This window comes from Sminthopsis crassicaudata, chromosome 1, assembly GCF_048593235.1.
Source record: "Sminthopsis crassicaudata isolate SCR6 chromosome 1, ASM4859323v1, whole genome shotgun sequence".
NCBI classification, from domain to species: domain Eukaryota; kingdom Metazoa; phylum Chordata; class Mammalia; order Dasyuromorphia; family Dasyuridae; genus Sminthopsis; species Sminthopsis crassicaudata.
The window spans coordinates 172,497,681-172,516,522 of NC_133617.1; the positions used below are offsets into that span (position 1 = coordinate 172,497,681).

An 18,842-nucleotide genomic window follows, 5' to 3' on the forward strand; every position below is an offset into this window, starting at 1 on the left:
TAAAACAATCCTATAATGGAGATGCTATTATTATTTTCATTTTAACAGATAAGGAAACTGAGGTTGAGTTAAGTGATTTACACAGTGTCAAACAAGAAGAAAGTATTTGCTAAATATTTGCCATATTAGAGATATTATGCTCAATCCTTTAAAAACATTATCTCATTTGATCCTGTCAACTCTGGTAACAAATAACCAGGGAGTCACAGAGGTTTTGTAACCACTGTTAACTCCAAAAATAGCAAAGAGATTATACAGGTTAAAAGCAAAAAGCTTTCTTTATCCCATTAGGCAAAAAAAATTAGATTCATATATTGAGGCCTCCTCAAAAAGGAGATCTGAGACAGTGGGGCTAAACCTTGATTTATATATTTGGGGCTAGATAAAGAATCCAACAGTGAATACAGAAATAGTGTTTAGGCACAACAGCAACAGTAAGGCAAGATGTCAAGTAACAAAAAGTCCATTCACAATAAGACTTCATGTCTGGGCCTGTTGGTCCTTGCCTAAGCTCAAAGACCATCAGTTCTGTGATTTAATTGCAGCATATTCATCTAGAGTGTGGGCAGAAACTCTGAGAACCAGATAGATAATAGTGAGAGAGAGTGAGAGAGAGAGAGATGAGAGAGAGAGAAGGAAGAGCCTGAACCGAGAAACCAGATGAGATAGAGAGAGAAGAGAGAGAGAGGAGAGAGAGAGAGAGAGAGAGAGAGAGAGAGAGAGAGAGAGAGAGAGAGAGAGAGAGAGAGAGAGGAGAGAGAGAGAGAGAAGAGAGAGAGAAGAGAGAGAGAGAGAGAGAGAGAGAGAGAAGAGAGAGGAGAGAGAGAGAGAGGAGAGAGAGAGAAGAGAGAGAGAGGAAGAGAGGAGAGAGAGAGAGAGAGAGAGAGAGAGAGAGAGAGAGAGAGAGAGAGAGAGAGAGAGAGAGAGAGAGAGAGAAAGGTGATCTTGGATCCTGACAGCCTTAAAACCTGAAAGGCAAGTGCTATTATTCCCATTTTAAAATTAGGGAAATTGAGGCAGAGATTAGGTGATACAGGATTACACAGCTAATAAATGTCAGAGTTAAAATTTGAACTGAAATCTTCTTAACTCTGAGTCCAGTGCTCTATCTACCACATCACTTAACTGCTTAGGTGCCTAAGTACATATATATACATATACATAGTTTTCAGTCCCCTTGCCATTCTGTTCAATGTTCTTTGGACATATTTTAGCTCATAATTGATAAATAAGTGAAAAAAGCACAATATTTCTAAAGGAAATAAACTTATGTTACCTATCATGTATAAATTCCTTTTTAAAATTAGGTACCCTAAATTGAAAATAATAATTCATATGTGGTCCATTCAGGTCAGAGAACACCAGGATCATCATAGTTTTTATATAAATGCTATGCTTCTATTAATTTAACCCAAATTTTTTTTCTATTAATAAGATCAAGAATAATCTGTCTTCACTGCCTTCCTTTACTTTCTTTTGATTTAATTACTCTTTGTTATCAGGCCACTATTCTACTAAAACAGCACTATTCAAAGTCACCAATGATTGTCTTAATTTCTAAATTCAGTGGCCTTTTCTTAATTCTTGTTCTTAACCTTTTTGGAACATTTTTCTAAATCCTATTGGTTAAGAACAAAACCCAAAACCTAAAAAAAATTAAGGAAGAATCTTATTAAGTCATTTGACAGAGGAGAGAGCTGGGGGGAAAAAAAGGTAGCTATCTCCAAAGTTTCTGTGAGATTTATATTATATTGAATTTAAATTGGGGTACAAGCTGACTGACCCACTCATACATAAGTTACTTGAGATGTATATCAGCAAGTATAAACATTCAATAAAATTTGAGCTAAGCCCAAACCCCAAGCTATTGGGCAGAGGGTGGACACAAGACCTAAGTGGACACAGTATAAGACTTGGGTGGAATCTAAGTATTCATTACTCTGTTTTCTGCAATGTCTCTGGGGTATCAATGACACCCACCTCATATTCTGTATTTTTTTTAACTTTTTTTAAAATTAATTTTATAATTATAAAATTTTTGACAGTACATATGCATGAGTAATTTTTTAATAACATTATCCCTTGTATTCATTTTTCCAAATTCTCCCCTCCCTCCCTCTACTCCATCCCCTAGATGACAGGCAATCCCATACATTTTACATATGTTACAGTATAACTTGGATACAATATCATATTCTGTATTTAACACTATCTAACCACATAAAGATTGGTTCAAATAATATTCACAAATATTAAATGATGAATTATTTCCCCACAATTCTCTTCTTCTAGATACTTTCTTCTTTTCTGATTTTATTGACAAGGCCCTCTCCTTATTCTCCATCAATTTTTTGGTTTTCTTTATTGGTTTATCTTCATCCTGCCACGTTAAATGTGGATGTTGTCTGAGTCTTTATCCTCAAGCCTCTCATCTCTCTACAAACTTCTCTTCAGAGATTTTATTCACTGCTATGGCATATAAAGATCAGCCATCTTTATATCTCTCACCTTTCCTTTTAGTTCAATACTTTATTACACACTATTTGGAGGATTTCTATTACATTTCTCTCCATATCAGCTAGTTAGATGCTTTTTCTGTATACAAATCTTCAATAGATGAAGGATTTATAACCAAATCCTATAAATTAAACTTACTTGAAAATTTGTGGTTTTTCAGTTGTTTTTTAGTAGTATCCAACTCTTAGTGACTCTTTTGGGGCTTCATTTCCTTAGTTAGCCACCTGACCAGTGGAGGCAGGCCCTCACCATCTTTTACTGGATTAATCTAACAACTTTCTTATTAATTTCACCACTTCTAGTCTTTACCATACTCATTGTGCTTTTCATATAGCTGCCAAAATATTATTTCACAAGGCATGGATCTGATTATGTCATCTCCATGCTCAAAATCTTCAGTGATTCCCTATTGCTTATGGAAGAAAATGTTATTGTCCGATTGTTTCACTTTGCTCATTATCTAGATAAGGAACCAAAGCAAATTGTGTTAAGTAACTTGCCTTGGGCCATCCATTTAGGATTTGAACTCAAGAAAATATGTTTTCCTGACTTCAGGCCCCAAGTTGCCCCATATAGAATAAAAGCCAAATTCTTTAGCCTGACACTGGGGCCCTCCAGAATCTATTTTTATCCTACAACAGTACTTGCTCTAGATTTACTCTCCCAATCTGCACTCATATGGGGCAAATTGAGCCTGCAGAGCAAGGCTGCTAAATCTCTCAGGAGTAGAGTTAATTCTGATGACAGTGGTGGGAGGGAGGAAGGAGAGAAATGTCTTTCTAATGCAATAGATGATATACTATCCCCTTTGATTATTATTAATATCAATTAGATAGACAATTACTTTTTTCCTGAATGCTAATATTTACCAAAGTAGTCTAGGAAGTTGGTCTATTATCACCTCATTTTCCTTCTATCCCCAACAATGAGTTCTCATTTGGGATTTAGCTGAACTATCTTCCATCATTAGGCTGCCAGATGTTTGATGCTTCATTGTAAACTAGTTTGATAGTTTTATACAACCACTCAAAATGGTTATGACTAAGTCTTTTCAAATAATCTAAATATACCTCCTGTGTTATATCACTCTATTTCTTCCAGGGGCTTTCAAAGGCTTCTAAATTGATCAAAGACTTTCCCTACCTAATCATGACACTTTGACTGATTCAAAGGAAAAAAACTAGGCCTGGTTCATATCCCTAATGAATCAATCAAGAAATGTTTTGTTTTGTTTTTCCCTCCCAAACAAAATAAAGGTATCAAGGTAAGAATATCTTGTTGGTTAGTTTTAGTGGGGTGAACTATGACTAATTGACTCAATTATATTTCTATCCTTATAGTATTATTCCAGCTTTTTTATACTTCTTTAAAGTATAAAAAAAGCTTCTTTTATATTTCTCCTTATCATGTTTTCAAATTCCAACCAAAGTTGAATTTCATTCCGTCTACTTCAACCTTTATGTATTTAAGCAATGCATTCTTCGTCTGCATCTCACTTCATCAACAATTCTGACAAGTGAAATTCTTCTTTTTCTTTCAAGTTCAGTAATCATTTTCTCCAGGCAGGCTTCCCTGATCCTTCTAGCTAAAGGTAGCCTCTCTGTCCCTAGATTTTATAAAATAGACATTTTTAGCTCATATTTTATTTATGTTATACTTCTTTGTATCCCCATTAATAGTGTGCCCCCTTGAAAGGAGGAAATGTATCATTTCATCTTTGTATCCTGAGTACCTAGCATAGTAGGTGTTTTATAAGTGCTTATTAAATTGCAATGAAGATTCAATTAGCATTTTTAACTGCCAGATCAAGGTGGTGATTTAAAATCCATTAAACTACTTGGTCTTTTTTAACTTTGTTCTTAATAGATTGAGTTCATCATTTTAGCCTTGCTAAGATTCCCTAATGTCTTTTGATAAACATGCAATCTACACCTTTATCCAAGCCATGGATAAAAATTTGATGACTTAAGACCAGGAACAGATCCCCTGTACAGACAACCTACTAGAGATTTTCCATTGAATTTACATAGCTACATTATTTACTCCCCTTTGAATCCACTCATTTATCTAATTATGCTTATGTCCACCCTAAATCTGTCCGTATTATCCACTAGGATATCATGAAAGTTTTTGCAGTGCCATTCTGAGTCTGGATATTATATATTTATGGCAGTCTTTTTAATCCAGTCACCCTATCAAAACAGAAAATGATGATAGTTTGGCATGACCAACCTTTGATGAATTCATAATCACAATTTTTCTTTCTAACTCTTCATAGAATATCCCTTGAAAAATACATCCTAGAATTTGGTTAGAACTGTCCTAAATAGTAGCTAAGACCTGACTTGGGAATACTCCTCGAATTTGACCTCAGATACTTATGAACTTATGTGACACTGGACAAGTCACTTAGCCCTTCTTTTCCTTAGTTTCTTCAGTACTGGAAAAAAATATGGTAAACCACTCCAGTATCTTGGCCAAGAAAACCCTAAAAGGAGTCATAAAGACAGGAATGAAAATGACTGAATAATAAGAAGTAGGGTCAAGTTGAAGAAGAAAGGGCAAATTTATGGTAAATTCAGGAATATTATTTTGCATCTGCGGCAAGAATATTTACACAAAATCCAACTACTCAAAAAACAAAAAGTATTTTTTCTTTTTTTTTATTAATTTTATAATTATAATATTTTTGACAGTACATATACATAGGTAATTTTTTTTTTACAACATTGTCCCTTGTACTCCCTTCTGTTCCGAGTTTTTCCCCTCCTTCCCTCCATCCCCTCCCCTAGATGGCAGGCATTCCCATACATATTAAATATCTTATAGTATATCCTAGGTACAATATATATGTGCAGAACTGAATTTTGTTGTTGTTGTTGTTGCAAAGGAAGAATTGTATTCAGAAGGTAAAAATAATCTGGGAAGAAAAACAAAACAAAACAAAAATGCTCAGTTTACATTCATTTCCCAGTGTTCCTTTTCAGGGGGTAGCTGATTCTGTCCATCATTTATCAATTGGAAATGGATTAGCTCTTCTCTAAGTTGAAGATATCTACTTCCATCAGAATACATCCTCACACAGTATCATTGTTGAAGTGTATAATGATATCCTAGTTCTGCTCGTTTCACTCAGCATCAGTTGATGTAAGTCTCTCCAAGCCTCTCTGTATTCCTCTAAACAAAAAGTATTTTGATAATGAAATGTGTAATAAGAAGCATGGCAATAATTTAACACAAATACATAATTAGGAGGTTTGACCTTTACTTTTTTGGAAATTAGTACCACAACTGCTTATTTTTGCCAGTCATGTGGCATCTCTTCTATTCTCTATAATTTTTCAAAAGTCAACAACAGCAGTTCAATAATTGCCCCTACCAGTACTGAGTTCTTTTTTAAAAGCAAAATTTTGACCTAAGTTTTGTGTTCCCTACCATAGAAATTGATTGGTTGTTCATTCTCAAAGACAATCAAAATTACATTGCATTATTAGAATCTAGTTGCAGTGTGTCCAATTGTGGCTGATCAAAGCAATACAAGCTTGAAATGCTCTGCCACAAGTTGGACACAAATAATCTATGTGATCAGTTGGGATGACTTCTCTAATTGCGTATCTCATTTCTTTTGGGCTAATTCAGTTCTGCTTTACTCATAAGCAATTACCTTGATCTCATAAATGAACACTTCTACTTCTTCTTTTAAGCTTGCAAATGTTTTGACTACCCACCTTTATTTATTTTTCCTTTTGAGATCTGATTTTGAAATTAGTTTTATAGCACCTTAAAGTGGAAATGGAGTAATAAAATTCTATGCTGGGAATGGGAAATCTCTTAATGAGATTTGTTTGAATAACTTATTATAAATTATATAACATAATTTATAATAAATCTATTATATATTTTGTTTTTATTATAATCATATAATTTACTATATGATTATAATAAATATATATTATATAATTTACGAAGAGCCCAGTGTTTTTCATTTCAAATGGAATGTATGAATTCAGTTTCATTTCTACTAGACCTCTACAATATCAAAAAATCACTGGCTGGCCCATCTAGGTAGAAATCCAGAAAAAGTAAAAAGAAAAAGAAAAAGTACATTGCAATAGAAAACAAGGCATTGGATTAGATGGCTTCTTCACTTCTTTATGACTATAAAATTCTATGATTCCTTGTTTCTGAAACTTTGGGTTCGGATGGATGCACTTGCATTCAATTATTGTCATTTTTCACTGTCACACACTTCACCTTACCAAAATACCCCACTGTACTTTGAGGATGTAGCTAGGCTGTGTGTAATTATTCTTGCCCAAAAGGCAAAATTGTATTCTGAACTTGCCAAAAATTGGCCCTTTCTTTTTACATTCCACCCTATTATTTAACCTGAATTCCTGGGGTTGTAGACTTTTTCAATGGAATACTCAGCATAAATTCACACCCTCTTAACCCAACCCTAGGGTGAACTATATGTTCAAAGAGGAAATCTACCAGATACCTACTTCATGGGGGGAATGAAACCTAAAGAAAAAGTACTTTCTAACATCCCCTTCAATTAGAATCCCAGATGAAATTACAATACTTTAGAGAAGGTAATTTTTAAAGCTTGAATTTAGCAATAGGAAGGACCTTCAACTTGAGCTTTTTTTTTTCTTTTTAAGACTATTCCATTGCCAGCTATGTAGAAGTTCATTGTTTTTGAAATCCCTCTTAGAGAATTTTGTTTCTCAATGGATTATATAGTTCTTTCAAAAGTGGTAGTTTCTGACTCCTAAATTGAGCCTCAAATAGCTTCTGTATTACATAAGCCACTGTTCTCAACTGAAACTAAGAACTATGGAAACAGGACTCCTATTAATACCAAAAGGACCCTTTTGTTCCCCCCAGCCTCTCAGGTTGTGAATCAATGGGCCACCAGAGCACTAGATTTACACTGCCCTACTCTTTTCAAATGAAATTCTGTATTAGCATCTATATTTGCACAGTATATCCATTCTATCCTGTACAAAATAAGGTCTTTGAAAACTTTGGAGTTCTTAAGTGCTTAGCCCAATGCCTGGCATATAGCAAGTGCTTATATAAACATTTGTTAAATTGATTATGCTAGTAATTTTTTTTAACCTCCAAACACTTAAATGTATCTCTGATCTCATGGCAGTGGGTAATCGCTTCTAATGGAATGATCACTACCCATTCTGGAATAATCTAATCCACATTGTCCCTTAAATCTTCTGACAAAAGGACATATCTCATGGGAGCCTTCCTTTAGGTCTCTTCACATTATCTGGGTACCACAGCAGTGTGAGTTCCATTCATCTATCATCCCTCATTTTTGTAACTTTGCCAGCCCACTCCCTGTTCAGATCATGCATTTTTTGCAAATAATTTGTAATTGGGAATATGATATGACTTATTTACAATAATACATAACTCCCATTTAAAAAAGAGTTGTTGACTCCCGACATTATAGTATTCCTATAAAAACGCTAGTGTTAAAAAGATGTAAGGAATTTTATTTGCTTCTGGGAAAAGTCTGTGCTTGTATTCATTCCTCTTCAGGCTGCACTTCTGACTTTTTCAACTATCCTCTACCAGTCTTTTTCCTTAATCCCACCACCACCTCCACTATATTTTCATCTATTTCTCTCCACCCATTTTGAGCTTCCTTTTATATGTTGTCTTTGTACATTAGAATGAAAACTCCTTGAGATCTGGGACTGTCTTTTTGTCTAGATTTCTAGTCTCAGTGCTTAACATGGTACCTAGCATTTAAGTATTGAATAAATACTTGTTGACTTGACTGGAAATCACTTTAAAATTTCCTAGCTATAATCTATCTCATCTTTTTCTAATTTAATTGTAAACCCCGCTAGAATTAAATTTGCTTCCAGTGTCTCTTCTTAAGATAATACCCCATTGACCATTGATCCACTTCTATGCCATTATTTGGTCAAGAAACAATCTTTGTATGCTTGGTTTTTCTAGTGTGTATTATCTTTTGAATGGCTGTGAATCTCATTGAGGAGGCCTTGGAATGTTCTAAGAACATTCCAGGGATGTTTCAATCAAACTGAATTGATGCAAAATTCAATTTTAACAACAACAATAATAATAATATTTTATATTTCTATACTTTTGAACTCACAAAGCATTTTGCAAACACTAGGATGTTTGGTAGGAACATTCAGAACATTTTCTCAAATTACATTTCTAATTCCTCATACTCCTAAAAAAAATTCTTCTTTAATTCTACTTATTGATAAGAAAGTTCTCCAACTCTAATATAATTTGCAGGAGTCATATCACTGAACTGACCGTAACTTGATGAAATTTAATAGTGAAAAATGAAAAATCCTATTCTTAGGTTTAAAAAAAGAGGTCAATTATGTAAATACAAATGAAAAGCACATACACACACACAACGCTCCAGAATTTTAGTATAATGCTAGCTTAATGTGATAGCTTGATTGATGTGGTTCATTGATATTCACTAATAATCACTGACCCTTTGATTAAATACCTATGACAAACTAGGCATTGTATAGGCATTTTTTGATACAAATATAAAAATGAAACAGTTCTTGCCCTCAAGGAGCTTACATTCTGTTGGGGTACTCTGACATCCACACAGATAAGCAAATAATATATAAAGTAAATATATATACATACACATATGTCTATTATTTTGTTATTTGGTCTTTTTTCAGTCATATTTGACTCTGTGACACCATTTGGGGTTTTCTTGGCAAAAATACTGAAGTAGTTTGATATTTCCTTCTCCAGTTCATTTTACAATTGAGGAAATTGAGACAAATAGGATTAAGTGACTAATCAAGGATCACACAGCTAGTGTCTGAAGCCAGATTTAAACTCAGGAAGAGGAATCTTCATATGTGTGTATGTATGTATGTATGTGTATATATATATATATATATATGTAACAGGCATGAGGGGTGAGAAGCAAAGGGGAGGTAGCCTGAGCAAAAAAAAAAAAAAAAGGAGAGAAGCAATGGAACATCTTGTACTGGGAACAACCATAGGACGATTTGCCTGCAAAGTAAAGGGTGTGAAAAAATGTAATGTTCAATAAGCCTAGAGAGGTAGGCTGGAGTCATGCTGGAAAGACCTTTGAATGCCAAATAGGAGAATTTATATTTTTATTTTAGAGGCAATAGGAAGCCTTTGGAGCTTTTTAAACATTATCAGACACATATGTTTGGCATATACAAACATGCCAGCTGTGTGGAGGATGGACTGGAGAGTAGAGAAACTGGATGTAGGAAGCTTAATTATGATGCTATTTCAGTACTCCAGGTAAGAATATAATGTTCTGAACAAAGGAGCAAATAATCCTGCTGGAACAGAAACTGATCAGGTCACATATGGACAACCATGTCTAGTTTGAAATGCCACCCTTTAGATTCTACAACACAAGATACAGAGAAAGATCACCAGGATGAGGGGAGGATTAAAGAAATTAAAATCACCAAATGTTTGCATTGGTCAAAGGAGCTTGGGATATTTACCCTGGAAAAGAGACAGATAGGAATATTAGAAAACCTTCTAACCTCATCATTTTACATGCAAGGTAATAACAAACTGTATAAGGAAATAATCTTTGTAGAGATTTAGGCTTTGGGTGAAATATGTTTATAAGCATATATACAAGTATACATATACACATGTAAATATGTATGTATCTAGATATATTCACATTGTCATGAAAAAATAAGTTGTCTAAGTCCTATGTATTAGGTCAAGGATAAATAAAAAGAAAATACTCTAGTTATAAATTGGGAAGATCTTTCCATAATCCCCATAATTCTGAACTATGTTTCTTTTTCTTTTGCCTAGATTGTTTTAAATCTGGCTGAAGCAGATGTGTGTATATGTATACATATGTGTATATATGTGGTGATGAGGAAAGGACCTGAAGAAAGCCCTTCATCCTGTAAAATCCTCATTCATAGGTAAACTGCTAGAAGAGGAAGGGAAAGAAAAGGTATAAATTATAAAAGTGCATTTAAAAGATCCTAGGAAAGAAGCACTATCTTACATATAATATGGAAGCACTCTCTCTTCTCTCACATCCCAGACTGTCTCACAGTTGCCCCAAGAGCTCAGGCTTTTCTTTGGTCTAGAGGTATAATTAAATTAACTTTAGCTTGTTTATTTCTCTCTACACATCATGTTTCCAGTTTATCTCCCTGGGCTGCTGAGTAAGGAGTAACTGTTGGAGACAGATACCAAAAAGTATTTGACTCCCCATAGGAGATAAAGGAGATGTTATTGCCTTTGGTGGAGAGTAGAAGTGAAAGGGAATCTGCCCCTTATTGCTTTCTAGGTAAAATGATTTGATTGATGTGACTTATAAAGCCACATCTAGCTCTAAATCTATTATCCTAAGATCTATTCTTCAAGCCAAACATCCTTACTTCTACTTTTTTATTTTGTTTTAACTTTTTATTGATACCTTTTGGTTTTGATAACTTAAATTTCCCACCAATGTCCACCATCTCTTAAAACAAAAAAATAAGAAAAAACCAAAATTCAGTTCAACAAAACTAAGCTGCATATTAAGTCTGACAATATATGCAGTCTTCCACATCCCTAGTCTCTTACCTCTGCAAAAAAATAAAAATAAAAATAAAATAAGGAGAGATGTGGCTCTCAGCCCTTCTTCCAAGCTCAGTGCCAGGATCTGCTCCCTTGGTAACATCCCTGAAACAAGATTGTGAAGATGGACTCAATGGATTTGGCTGGATTGGACACGTGGTGACCAGGGCTGCATTCAACTCTGGTGGAATATACATTGTGACCACCAATGACTCCTTCATTGACCTTAACTACATGGTTTATATGTTTCAATATGATTCCACTCATGGCAAGTTCAAGGGCACTGTCAAGGCTGAGAATGGAAAGCTTGTTATTGATGGGAAAGTCATTAACATCTCCCAGGAGTGGGATCCCTCCAATATTAAATGTGGACATTCTGTAGCCAAGTATATTGCAGAGTCCACTGGTGTCTTTACCACTATGGAAAAGACTGGGGCTCATTTGAAGGATGGAGCTAAGTGATTCATAATCTCTGCCCTTTTGCTGATGCCTTAATGTTTGTGATGGGAGTGAACCATGAAAAATATAATTCCCTCAAGATTGTCAGCAATGCCTTCTGCATTACAACTGCTTGGCCCTGTTGGCCAAGGTCATTCATGACAACTTTGGCATTGTGGAAGGACTCATGCCTACAGTTCATGCCATTATTGCTACTCAGAAGACCCCAGAATGGCCCCTCTGACAAGCTGTGGAGTGATGAGTGTATTGTTGACCAAACATCATCCCTGCTTCCACTGCTGCTAAAGTTGTAGGCAAGATCATACCTGAGCTGAAGGAAAACTCACAGACTTCCCATGTTGTGGATCTAACTTGCCTCCTCAAGAAACCTGCCAAATATGATGATATCAAGAAAGGAGTGAAGCAAGCAGCAGATGGACCCTTGAAGGGGATCTTGGACTACAACAGAAGACCAGGTTATATTCTGTGACTTTAACAGAAACACTCACTCTTCTATTTTTGATACTGGTGCTAGAATTGCCCTCAACAATCATTTTGTCAGGCTCATTTCCTGAGGATGACAATGAGTATGGTTATAGCAACTGTGTTTCCACCTTATGGTCTACATATCCTCCAAGAAGTAAAGGAGGAAGCCCATGGATCTTCCTGACAAAAAAAGTTGTTCCACCACTGGGGAGCCCACATCCCTAACCTATATTCTTATACTGGCGATCTCATGCCCTTCACATTATTGTCCCTAAGCCATACCTGTAGTAAATGGAGACGCCTAGAGTATCCTATATTGTACATCATCAACAAAGTTACCATATTCAGTACAAAAAAAAATTTATATGATAAGAAGGTGGAAATGTGTTGACATAGGGTTTTCTCATCCCAGTTTTCTTCCATTGGCAATCTATTTATCAATAAACTTGGAGAAATTATCTTGCACTATCCATTGTAGTATAGACAAACTGAGTAGTCTTGGCCTAGGCTGGTGTCATTTAAAACTTTGACTTACTGTATTCTGTGGTAGATCAGTAATCTAGGAGAACTTCTCAGAAAGCAGGTTTAGAATTCAAAAAGAGCAATGGTAGATATTTGCAAGAGTTTAGTTCAAAAGTAGCAGAAAAGCTACAATTACATGAATGATTTAAGCGAAAAACCTCAGGTTTGTGTGAACCATCCAAGTACTAACATGACTTTCTACCTTTTGTTGTTGTTATGTGTGACCTTTATCTAATAAATTATCCAAATTTTAGGTAATAATTGGCTTTTCTATGGGATAGTTAAAAAGTTAAAATAACTTTTAAGAGAGCTAGCTAACTATTATAATGGGACACAAGCAGAAAATGAGTTAACTAATAATCCTATTTAAATATACACAGAGAAATATACAGAAAGATATAGAAAGATAAATAGATAGATAGGTAGATAGATGGATAGACAGACAAATAGCCAGGCAGATAGATAAATGTAGGTTACATTTAGGAAAGTCTAGCTGATTGGGTAGTGATTAGTGCTACAGAAAAAAATCACACAATTGTGTTTATTCTGTGACCATTAGAAATTAATTTTATATAATCTAAACTAAATCCTCACCTCTGCATCATAGTTCTTATATTTTTTCATAATTCATTGTCACTGTCAACACAGCAACATTTCCAAATTTTCTCTCTTCTTCTTGTTTCCCACATCATTCCTTCCTTCTATCTCAATCAGTCAAATATTTCAACTCTTTATTATGTGTTTTCTCTTATCCTTTATTGTATCTCTCAAAACCCTTTGAAACCATCCCCAATTAACTCTTTTACTCTAGGCTTTAATGACAAGGTATTCCTTCTTGCTAAGCTTGGTTGCTTAGTTCTATTACCTTCCATTTCCTCTGGCAATCATCATCTCCCATCCACCACCCACCCCCACCCCATACCAATCATCCTCCTCTTTTAAATGTTTGAGGTTTTTTTAAATTATTAAACATTCTTTTTTCTTTCTTCCATCTACTGACCTGGGGCAGGGGGAAGGGGAGAAAGAGGAGAGAAGAAAGAAAAACATATTAAATATTGCATGTTGAAACTGTCCCAAAATGTGTGTCTCATTCTGCTTATCTCCTTATGGTCAAGAGGGAAATAATATTCTTTATTGCTGCTCCTCTAAAATTACTTGTTCACAGTTTTTAAATAATCTTACTCTACAATCTAGAGAATCTATTGTTAGGATCCTACTCCATGCATACCCCAAAGGGGTGACAGACAAAAGAAAGATTCAGTATCTACCAAAATATTTTTAGCTGTACTTTTGGTGAAATCAAAGAACTGGAAACAAATTAGATGCCCAATAACTGAGAAATAGCTAAATAAATTATACATGAATGTAATGGAATATTACTATGCTGTAAGAAACATGAATATGATTAATGAAGAGAAAGAAGCATGTAAGACTTAACATGAAATGCAAAGAGAAGCAGTCTAGAAAACAACATATACAATGACTACAACAATGCAAGTGGAAAAAAACAACAAACCATCAAACAACCATAAGTGAATGTTGCAACATTACCAAAAAAAAAAAAAAAATCAAACAAAAAAACAAACTTGGTCCTAAAAAATAGGTAGAGAAGTTACCTCCCCCAACTCCTTTGCAGAATTAGGAGATCCATAGATATAGAACTTGCCAGATTTTTGTGATATGTATCAGTTTTGCTTTAAAGAATTTTATACATGCACATATATGTGTATGTATACATATACTCTCTGCAAAGGGAAAAAGAAAAGCTATAAGAATGATGTGAAAATAAAAGGTAGTAATAAGTTTACTTTTTAAAAATGAAACTGAAGTTACCAGGGATTTCTTAAATTGCCAGAACCTTAGCATTTGAGATTCTTGACTAGCCTTCCATTTCCTCTGGCAATCATCATCTCTCCTCCAGGAAACTTTCTCCTGGCTAGATTTTGTTCTATTGCTTTTTTCTGTGTCGGTCAGTCTTTCCCATTTTCCTTCTCTTTAGCTTTGTAGGGCCCCTCCTTTGTCTTTTTTGCTTACTTATCATTCAACCACCTTCTAATGGCGTACTGACCTGGGCTCTCTTCTCCATCTATACTTTCTCTTTTGATAGTCTTATCAGCTGGGGTCAATTATCTCTATATGGAAGATTCCCAAATCGACATATCTGGACTTCCAGTTATTTCTTAGCTTCCATCCACTGTTGCTAATTACTAATCGGACTTTTCTAACTGCTTATCCCTTAGGCAACTCATTCAATATACACACAATAGAACTTTGTGTCTTTGTCATCAAATTTTTCCCTGTGCCAAAATTTCCTACTTCTTTCCAGTCATTCAATTTCATATTTTCAGGTCATCTTGGACACTGCAGTTTCTCTCAGCCCTCACAGTCAATCAGTGAGTCAGTTGCCAAATACAGCCCATCTATCTCCTCTCCATTCAAAAGACTACCACCCCAGTTCAATTAATCATTTCTCATTTGTACTATTCCTGGTTCAAGTTTCACCTTTATCTGATCTACAATTAACAAAATAATATTGCTAAAACAGAGTTCTGACCATTGCACTCCCTTATTCAAAGAGCCCTACTAACTCACTCTTGCAAGAAATACAAATTTCTTTGGCCTTTATTTGCATTTAAAACCCTTCACATTCTGATCCAAGCTATCTTTGTAAACAATATACACCTGATTTCACACACACTGTATACAAGTCCAGTTACAGAGTGCTGTCCCTCACATACACAACATTGTGTCTCCTACCTCTTTATTTTTGCATAAGCTTTTATCCATGCTTGGCATATTTTGTTTCTCTTTACCTCAGAATTCCCTACTTACTTCAAAGCTGAGACTCAAGTGCAAATTCCTTCCAAAAGTCTTTCCTGATTCCTTGCCATGAAATTGCCTTGTACCATATTTACTGCATATTTTGGAAAGGCAACGTGGCAGAATGGATAGAGAGCTGCCCTTAGAATGCAGGAGACCTGAGTTTATAGCCTATCTTTGATATATACAGATTTACTTCACCTCAGTGCAATAGGAAAATCTTGAAGACTATACTGCAGACAATGGACTGATTTGCATTGGTAGAAGGAATATCCATCCTGAAACTTTCTACTTGGTCCAGTCTCTACCCCTCTTCATACATTTTGTATTTATTTAAATGACTCTATTCAGTTTCCTCCATTAGCTTGCTGTTGTTGTTGTTTGTCCTTCATACTGGAAGAGATCATGACATTAGGGAGGTGATACCATGACATGCAAGTAAACTGGATTTAAGTGAAGGAAAACTGCTCACATTTCCTTTAGAGCTATCTGAGTTCAGTGGCCAGATAGATCAGGATGACTGCAGATGGCCCTGGATGCAATGGGAGACCTTGGCCTTTTTGAGCTAAGGTCTTAAACAGGTCTCAGTTTAATTGAGGCCATATCTATTCAGTGATTAAGGTAAGGTAATAATTGAGGCAAAGAATCTCCTCTTTCACCTAGTCCAAAAAACAACAACAACAACAAAATCCAAATAAATTTGGGAGGGAAAGACCCTCAGAAGAAATGCAAAGAAGAGATGTTTGTGATTTATATTCAATCTGAGTCTATCTGGACCCAAACAGTGACTAAAAAGGGCTTGGCCTGAGAACCTATAGACGGCCAATAGATGAGAATCAGAGTGGTTTTGGAGTAAGGCATGGTGCTTTAAGACATGGTTTGGGTTTACTGGCTAACATCTTATTCAGATGGGCTGAATGGGTCCTGAGAATAAGAGATACTTTAACACACTAACTGATTTAATTATCACAGAAACTATAGAAAAGGAGAAAAAAAAACATAAAAATTCAATCGACTTATTTTGCAAATAGAAAAATACTCCTTGCAGTCTAAGAACTATTTCTTTTATCTTTGTATCTCAATCTGTCTAGCCTAGTACCTGGCATATAGGCACACAGTCAGAACTCAAAAAGTATTTGTTATTTCATAAAGTGTCTTTCTATACAACACCATCATTCCCTGGTGGAAGGTAGGTGGCAGGTATGGCACTTGTGAAAAAAAAAAAAAACTTTCTGAAGGAATAGCCTTTCAGAGGCAGCTAGGTGTCAGAAGAGTTAAACTTCTTTAGAGTCAAGAAGACCTGTCTTGAGATACTGGTAGAGTGACCCTGGACAAGTCACAGTTTGCCTGTTTCCTCATCTGTAAAATGGGGATAATAACTACCTTGCTGTAGTAAAGATCAAATGAGGTAATATCATGAAACAATGTCCAGAACATAGTAAATATTATATAAATGTTTAGTCCCTTTCCTTTATCAAACCTAAAGTGATGGCCAACTCACAGGAAGAATGGAATAGGCCTGAGAAATGCATCAGCGTTACTTGATAGGGGATCTTCTCTTTCAACTCATTAAGGATTTATATTTTGAGGGCTCTATGACTTAGGAAATGTATTGTAAGCTGGGACAAAATGTGGCCCTCAGGGCATTTTCCAAAATGGGAGTTTCCTCATCAGTTCTCTTTCACTAGCTTGAATAACTTCAACCCTAAAGAAAAGGGGAAATTTTCTCCTCTCAAAATCCTCTCTCTTTAATTTATCCTACAATAATCCTTCCCACAGCACTTCCTGCAACACATGCATAGTCAGCCAAGTGGACAAATCATTACACTATAGTATGAGGAACTGAGAAGGGCCATGTGATACACAAAATAGGTCAATTATAGTCACATTTTAAAAGTTTATTATGAACTTAACAATCATATATGTTTTAACGTAAAAAGAACAGAAGAGAATTGTAATGATTCTGTGAATGTCCATTATGTCCAATTTGCTTTAAATCTATAAATAATTTTTTTTAAAAAATGAGAAATGACATGACATGGTGGAGAAGGAACTAATTTCCAAGTTAGGAAGAAGTGAATTCTTATCCATCTCTTAAGCTTTTGGCTGTGTGATGGTGGGCAAATCTCACCAAGGCTAAGCACTCTAAACAACTTTCTAAGACTAAATTGCAGGCACTAGGCCAAGTTGTTTTGATAAAAGGGAGTTTCTGTCATCTGGGAGTTCCCTACATTGATGTAATCAGTCCAATCCCAGGCCCTATTAAACTTAACATCACAGTCCTAACATTGTCTTTGCCTGTGTCCCCTTCTGAACTTTTAATGACTTCTATTTTTTTGTACTTTTAAAGTGTTTCATTGAAACTCTTTTACTTCCTTTTTGTAATGCATCGCTAGCATTACTCCCTCACACTCTCTATCAGCTCTCTCTCCAAACCGAAAGCCCTCCCTCATAGAAAGTATTATCAAACAAAACAAATTCACATATTAGCCTTGACTGAAAATTACAGACACATGTTACAAATTTATTTTGAATTGTCATTGGTTAGTCTATTCCTGCTATTCTCTAGTTCAGTACTTGGAGTCTTCTAGTTCCTTGATTCCAGGATGTTGGAAGTCATTCTGTTAATCTTTATTAGCTTATTTTTACTTCTCCCAAATTAAAGCTGTACTTAGTCATTTTTCTTACTTTGAGCACTCCCTGGGGAAGCAAATTCATCTTTTACATGGAGAGAAAATTCCTTCCCACTCTCAGATCAAAATTGCTGCTCTCACAGCCATTCAAACCCTGACTCAGTAATTTTGGATGGTGTTCACAGAATTTCCCCAAATAAGCCTTTTTTTTCTCTTTTCTGAGACCACAATATTGTGTGTACATGCAAAATCTAGATTTTTATTGATATCTTTAGTTTTTATATCATCTAGCTTTCCCCTTCTGTTGACACAGTCATTGTGTTACTATTTTCTTGACTCTACTCACTTCACTTTGCATCAACTGATATGTCTTTCTATGGATTGTCATTTTATAAAGTAAAGAAATATTTCATTGTATTTATGTACCACAATTTGTTTATCCATTCCCTTAAGCAATGGACATCTACATTATTTTCAATTCTTTGCTACCATGAAGAATATTGCTATAAATATTTGTTGCTTATGGAGCCTTTTTTTTAGTTAATGAAATTCTTGGGCTATGGATATAGCGTGTAATCTCTGGGGCAAAGGGTATTGACAGTCAGTCACTTTATTTGCCTAATTACCAACTTCATTCCAGAGTAGTTGTTCTAATTCACAACTCTTATCAACAACATATTTTTGTTTGTGTATTTCCATAACTCCACCAATAATAGCTATTCCTGTCTTTAGATATCTTTGCCAATTTGTTGGGTATAAGATAAAACCCAGAGTGGTTTTGGTTGACAGTTTTCTCATTATTAAAGA

The 18,842-nt window shown here is 35.1% G+C and overlaps 1 protein-coding gene and 1 pseudogene across 3 annotated transcripts in view; both read left to right on the plus strand.

Moving 5' to 3' along the window:
• The window catches only part of LOC141544804 (N-acetyllactosaminide beta-1,6-N-acetylglucosaminyl-transferase-like), a 176,407-nt gene that overhangs the window by 99,582 nt on the left and 57,983 nt on the right, over positions 1–18,842 (plus strand). The gene's annotated exons all lie outside the window — the stretch shown is intronic.
• Positions 9,566–12,556, plus strand: LOC141553235 (glyceraldehyde-3-phosphate dehydrogenase-like; annotated as a pseudogene).